We start from the raw sequence: 6,612 nt of genomic DNA on the forward strand, positions 1-6,612 counted from the left end.
GTCAGTGTTGACTGGGATACTCTCTCTCACATTCTGAAGGTGGCAGGTATAAAATACAGAGAGTGAAAGACTGCTTACAAAGTTGACAGAAAACAGATAGCAGTTATAAGAGTCAAGGGGCATGAAAGGGAAGCAGTTATTGAGAAAGGAGTGAGACAGGGTTGCAGACTATCTCTGATGCCATTCAATCTGTATAGTAAGCAGTAAAGCAAACAAAAGAAAAATTTGGAGTAGGAATTAAAGTTCATGGAGAAGAAATAGAAACTTCGAGGTTTGCAGATGACATTGTAATTCTGTCAGAGACAGCAAAAGGACGTGGAACAGCAGTTGAATGGGATGGACAGTGTCTTGAAAAGAGGATATAAGATGAACATCAACATGATGGAATGTAGTCGAATTAAACAAGGTGATGCTGAGGGAATTAGATTAGGATGTGAAACACTTAAAGAAGGAGATGAGTTTTGCTGTCTGGGGAGCAAAATAACTGATGATAGTCGAAGTAGAGAGGATATCAAATGTAAACTGGCAATGGCAAGGGAAGTGTTTCTGAAGAAGAGAAATTTGTTGACATCGAGTATAGATTTAAGCGTCAGGAAGTCCTTTCTGAAACGATTTATATGGAGTGTAACCATGTATGGAAGTGAATAGTTTAGACAAGAAGAGAATAGAAGCTTTCGAAATGTGGTGCTACAGAATGCTGAAATTACATGGGTAGGTCAGTACGTAATGAGAAGGTACTGAACAGAAATGGGGAGAAGAGGAATTTGTGGCACAAGTTGACTAGAAAAAGAGATAGATCGGTAGGACATGTTCTGAGGCATCAAGGGATCACAAATTTAGTATTGGAAGAAAGTATGGAGGGTAAAAATCGTAGAGAAAAATCAAGAGATGAATACACTACGTAGACTCAGAAGGATGTAGGTTGCAGTAGTTACTCGGAGATGAAGAAGCTTGCACAGGATAGAGTAATAAGGAGAGCTGCATCAAACCAGTCTCTGGACTGAAGACCACAACAACAACGGCGACCTTACAGAGTTTTTTTAATGATCGAGTAAGTCACGTCTGTGTAGAGGTACTGTCCTCAATGGATGTACAGCAAACGTCTTGAAAGAATGTGTTTTCTTGCGTAAAAGGTAGGTGGATGTTGGTATTATTTTTCACTATCTGGCGGTAGCTTGTATTACAGGTGCTTGTCTATGGCTGTTTTTCCTTTTTTCTTTCGAGTGGGGGAATGGAAATCAGAGACGTGAGGGAGCTGTTTGCGACGGATCTTGTTTGCGGCGCAAGTCGGGATAACTCCGGCTGGGACCAGCGCCGGGCGGTGAGCGCCGGACAGAACTGGACCCGCAGGTGCGGCAGTGGCCGCCAGGGGCGCTGGCGTCGCCGCTCCGGCCGGCCATTGGCCGATCCGGGGCGGCGCGCCGTGCTCGGCAGTCGCGTCACGGCGTGGGAAGCTCTCTCTCGTCCGCGACCTTGTCTGCATGAGGTGGCAGGCCAGGGCAGGGTAGGGCGGCGCCTGCGCGGTTCCCTCTCACACGTGGCTGGGCGGCTGGCCGGGTGTCAAGTGTGCCCCCAGCCACGCTGCGGCCTAGCTAACGGAACTGGACGTGCTAGCTCGACCGGAAACGACAGCTGTGACAGTAATCCGTGCCGGTGAACACTCGTTCGACTGCGGTGAGTATGTCTTTGGAGGTAACATTTAGTGAGTATTCCAGATGACTGTAGAGTACAGAGTTTCTGTTCATTGCAGGTGCAGATCCAGGGCTTAGTTCTGAGAGGAGGTCACATTTCGTTACTGCCTCCTCTACCCCTCATTATAGCTTGCCATCAGCCATACTTTTAAAGTGAACAGATGTCTACAATTTTAATAACAACTACAATAAAACATAAGAAAATTAGTAGCTGTAAACTGACTGATTACAATAAACTATACAAAATGTTTTAATGTTTTTCTGTGTCTTCAGCCTAAGATGCAGCTTTCCACAGTACTTTATCATGTGAAAGCCTCTTCACCTCCCAATAACTTCTGCAACCTACATCCATTTGAACTTGCTTACAGTACTACGTACCTTGACTCTACAGTTTTTACCCCACCCCTGCACCATACAGACACACACACACACACACACACACACACACACACACAACTCCCCTCAAATACCAAACTGACAGTTAAAATGTTTTGGAACATTGTTTCAGAAAGAACAGCACTTTATTAAAATTATAATGTATTTCAATAGCTGCAGTCGTGATGGCATTAAAGCTGTTTATTTTTCTTTTTAGGTGTCCAGTTTCGATCTTCTCAGAGACTATCTTCAGATTTTACATTCTTTGATGGCTATAGGAACCATTGCCATGGAGCAGGTCCATCTGAGTGGGTGTGGAGAACACTGCTCAGTATTCTCTACACCTGCACTTATGGATCTGCTCCACAGCGATGGCTCCTATGGTCATCAAGAAATGTAAAATCTGAAGATTGTCTCCAAGAAGATCGAAAGTGGCCATTTAAAAATAAAAAGAAACAACTTAAATGTCATTATGACTGAGTCTACCGAAATAAATTGACATTTCCTTGATGCCTCAGAGTACTATCAACCGGTCGCTCCTTTTAGTCAATTTCTGCTAAAAAACTCTTTTTTCCACAATTTGATTTAGTATCTCTTCATTACTTACATAATTGACCCATCAAATCTTTAGCACTCTTCTATTGCATTATGTGTTGAAAGCTTCAGTTTCCTTCTGGTCTTAACTGCTTGTCATCCATTTTTCATTTCCATAGAAGGCAACACTCCAGGTTAATGCCTTCAGAAAGACTTCCTAATACTCAAATTTATAGTTGATATTAACAGAGACCTCTTTTTCAGAAATGCTTTCCTTGCGATAGCCAGTTTGTATATTGCATCCTTTCTACCTTAACCATCATCAGCTGTTTTGCTGCCCAAGTAAAAGAGCTCATCTACTACTTATGGTGTTTCATATCCTGATCTACCCCTCTATTGCATGACTTTTTTTAGGAAACCAGTTTCAGTAAAAAAATATGTGGGGGTAGAACCTGACACACAAAATACCATATAAAAACTTGAACACAGAAATTTTGATTTATTTAATGTTTTAAGTTCATTATCATAATGCAACAAATAGAAAAAATGTTTAATTATTAATCGTTCGGTTTCAGAGACACGGAAAAATAATTTGTGCGATCATAAAGCATCATTTTACATACCTTAAAAATATAAATAGATGTGGTCTAAATAGGTAGAAATAATTTATACTTTCAGATGCTTTGTGCATGTTTACATAGACTCGACCTTGAGCAAAGATTATCGATTTTCAACTCCTTCTGCCAAAATAATAACGCTAAACACACTATAGCTCGATGCACCCAAACTGCATATGTTACCAGACAGCAACATCATGCTTATACCAGTGTTTTCCTTGACATTATATGTAAAATTTTGGTTTGCTGTCAAATGGCAACACCATGCAATAGAGGACTAATTCCCTCAGTATTACCTGATTTTATATGACTATATTCCATTACCTTGTTTTACATCTGTTGATGTTCATCTTTTAGTGTCTTTACAAGACACTTTCCATTCCATTCAACTCCTCTTCTAAGCCCTTTGTCATTTCTGACACAATAACAGTGTCATTGTCAAACTTCAAAGTTTTATTTCTTCTACATAATTTTTAATTTCTCTTTAATTTTTCTTTGGTTTTCTTTACTGCTTGCTCAGTGTATTAATTGAATAAGATCTGGGATAGGCTACAAACTTGTCTCAATACATTTGCAACTATTGCATCCCTTCCACGTCCTTCAATCCTTGTAACTGCCATTCCATTTCTGTACAAGTTATATACAGCCTTTTTCCCCTCTGTAATTTATCGCTGCTAGTTTCAGAATTTCCACTCAACACTGTTTAAAGCTTTCTCTAAATCTATAAATGCTATTAATGCAGGTTTCTTTTATTTAACCTATCTTCTAAGATATTCATAGGGTGAGTGTTGCCTCATTTGTTTCTGCATTTCTTCAGAATTCGAACTGATCTACCCTGAGTCACCTCCTAACAGTTTTTCCATTCTTCTGTAAATAATTAATTTCAGTATTATGCAACTGTGTCTCATTAAACTGAAAGTTCGAATATTCACATCTGTTAGCACCTATTTTCTTTGAAACTGGAGTTATTAAATTCTTCCTGAAGTTGAAATTTTTAATATATCTTTTTACACCAGTGTTTAAAATATCAGCGATATTTTCCAAGAAATCACAATGAAAAAAAATACAGTGATTAAAAAAGTATTGTCCTTGCATTTGAAAAGTTTATGTATCTTGCAATTGATTCAAGAAACTATGATAGCAACTAAGTCTCACCACTTTGACAGTGTCATAATTTAGACGACATAAAATCGTAGTGTGCGCTCACCATTATCAACTTTGAGCACTGCTCTAAGTACTACAGCTATTAGAGGGATTAAAAAGGGGGGCGGGAGGGAGAGAATGCTGTTTCTTTTTATTGTTTCCATCTGCATTCAGGAAGAAAGTCTTTCTGTTGCTTATTTTTCTTAGTGGAGGGTCTTTACCTCTATCTATTGCCTTAGTCAATTTGCCTTGATTTGCGGATTCTACTTGATGACTCACAAACTGTGTCAGATTTCTTGTTGACAGCATTTGTGATCAGCACTGTCAATGGACACCTTTACAGATCTGGAAGCCCATTCATATGGGCTATCGACTGAAAACTACCCTGTGTTAAATATACCTCATGATTTCGTAGAGTTCTTTATCTTTTTCGAGACTATAGTTTTCAAGGTACTCTACTACCAAAATTTAGCTGTGAAATTTGGAAACTGATATTTCGAAAAATAATTTAAAAGCTTTCACTAACACGCTTTTCTTTTTTTTTTTTTTTTTTGGGAGGGAGAGCTTGCCCACTCTGACTTCCCCTCACTCTCCGAATCCACACTGGTGCTGAGATACAGAGTCATTGGAAGAAGAAATCCACTTATTTCTTGTTATTTTGTTTCCTCTCTCCATCACAGAGTGATTAGTTAATTTAAGATGTTGTTCTGCCATGTTGGACCTGTTTTCCCCGTAAAAAGCGACATAAAGTTCCAGGAAAGATTAAGATTTAAAATCGCTTTAATGGTGAGGTCATTAGAGAGACAGGGAATGAGCACTGAATGGGAATGTGTGGGAAGGAGATCAGCAACGTACTTCCCAAAGTAATGAACCTGACATTTTCTTTAAACTATTCACGTAAACCACAGTAAACCTAAACCTGGATGGTGATATTGTGATCTGAGCCATCTTTATGCTATACAAGGTCAGTGTCCTAGCACTGCAATACCTGAGGCTGGGTTCTCACAGGAGCTACATGTGTAATCATACCTGTTCAAACTTGATTTTCATCACATATTTCCCTTTGGCTGCTAGTAGAATGAATTCTTTCACCTATCTTCACAGAAGATAATGGCTTCCACAAATTAGGAGAAATATAAAAGTTCTACACATAACATGCTGAAATTTAGTCATTTATGGAATACTTCAAACATTAGTAAAGCTCCACAAGTGACTTTTGTTGAAACATCTTTTAAATGTGCAAAATGATTATGACAGTCTGGTAGAGCAGAAATAATGTCAACGCAATGGAGCAGCACATTCTGTCACACATGATGCTGTTTCCTGATTGTCTCTGTGGTTACATGTTAAGTGGAACACACTGTTGTTACAAAATTGCTCTCATTGCAACAAGGTTATGAGGAGAAACATTTCAGGTAGGAAAACGTTTCCCAACAGGACACCAAATGTAATTGTTTATCACTGAAAATTTTGAGCCAGGAGACCAGCTGTACAGACATTGGGTTAGGAGACTAGTCCTGTGTGGTTGTTTCTTCCAGGTGGAAATCGTTACGTATTGCACTAGTATAATTGTGTACATATGTAGTAACCATAATCACTACAGATTTGCAAACTCATAGTTCCATAAAGTAATATGTACAAATAGGTAGGGATATTTTATAACTTCTTTTTTATTCCTTAATAGCTCATTACATTGATCACCAAGATTATTTGTTTCAGTGTACTTAATGGTTGTCTATCAAATAAATATGTTTTTAAATTGAAAACAGCTGTTGTCATTCTTTTATTTGCAGTGTTACTGTGCTACAATTACTACAGGCACTGATGTTACATGACTGATAGTGCAATTTTCTTCTAATAACTGCATATGCTCCCAGTCAGGTGTTCTACCTTGTTGCAGAAACAACCATCCACCTTTACCTGTTCTAGCTACATATTCAACACTAACATTTGTGAGAAAGGATGAATATGATTCAAATGTACTGTACATTGCACATTAGATACACTAAAATACTCATCAGATTAGGATTGCAGCTGTGTACATTATACATGATAGCGAGTCCCATACGATAGCACACTTTCACATATCACAGTCAGAGTGTCTGATTGTGTAGCGGTGGGTATGTACCTGGGCTCATGGCAGACCCAATGCCAATCAACCATAAGAAACGAGCAGGTAGAAAACCATATGTGAGATGTGTTCAGCAGGTAGCCTGTCAGGGAATCAGTGGCACACACCACTCTTCAGAGCA

The 6,612-nt window shown here is 39.0% G+C and overlaps 1 long non-coding RNA gene across 1 annotated transcript; it reads left to right on the forward strand.

Moving 5' to 3' along the window:
- The first annotated feature begins 1,416 nt into the window (after positions 1-1,416).
- LOC124777908 lies at positions 1,417-1,949 on the forward strand. The gene is made up of 2 exons (XR_007015798.1): positions 1,417-1,674; positions 1,751-1,949. It is a non-coding gene; the product is annotated as an uncharacterized LOC124777908 (long non-coding RNA).
- Positions 1,950-6,612: the final 4,663 nt, after the last annotated feature.

The sequence above is a fragment of the Schistocerca piceifrons genome, chromosome 2 (assembly GCF_021461385.2).
Source record: "Schistocerca piceifrons isolate TAMUIC-IGC-003096 chromosome 2, iqSchPice1.1, whole genome shotgun sequence".
NCBI classification, from domain to species: domain Eukaryota; kingdom Metazoa; phylum Arthropoda; class Insecta; order Orthoptera; family Acrididae; genus Schistocerca; species Schistocerca piceifrons.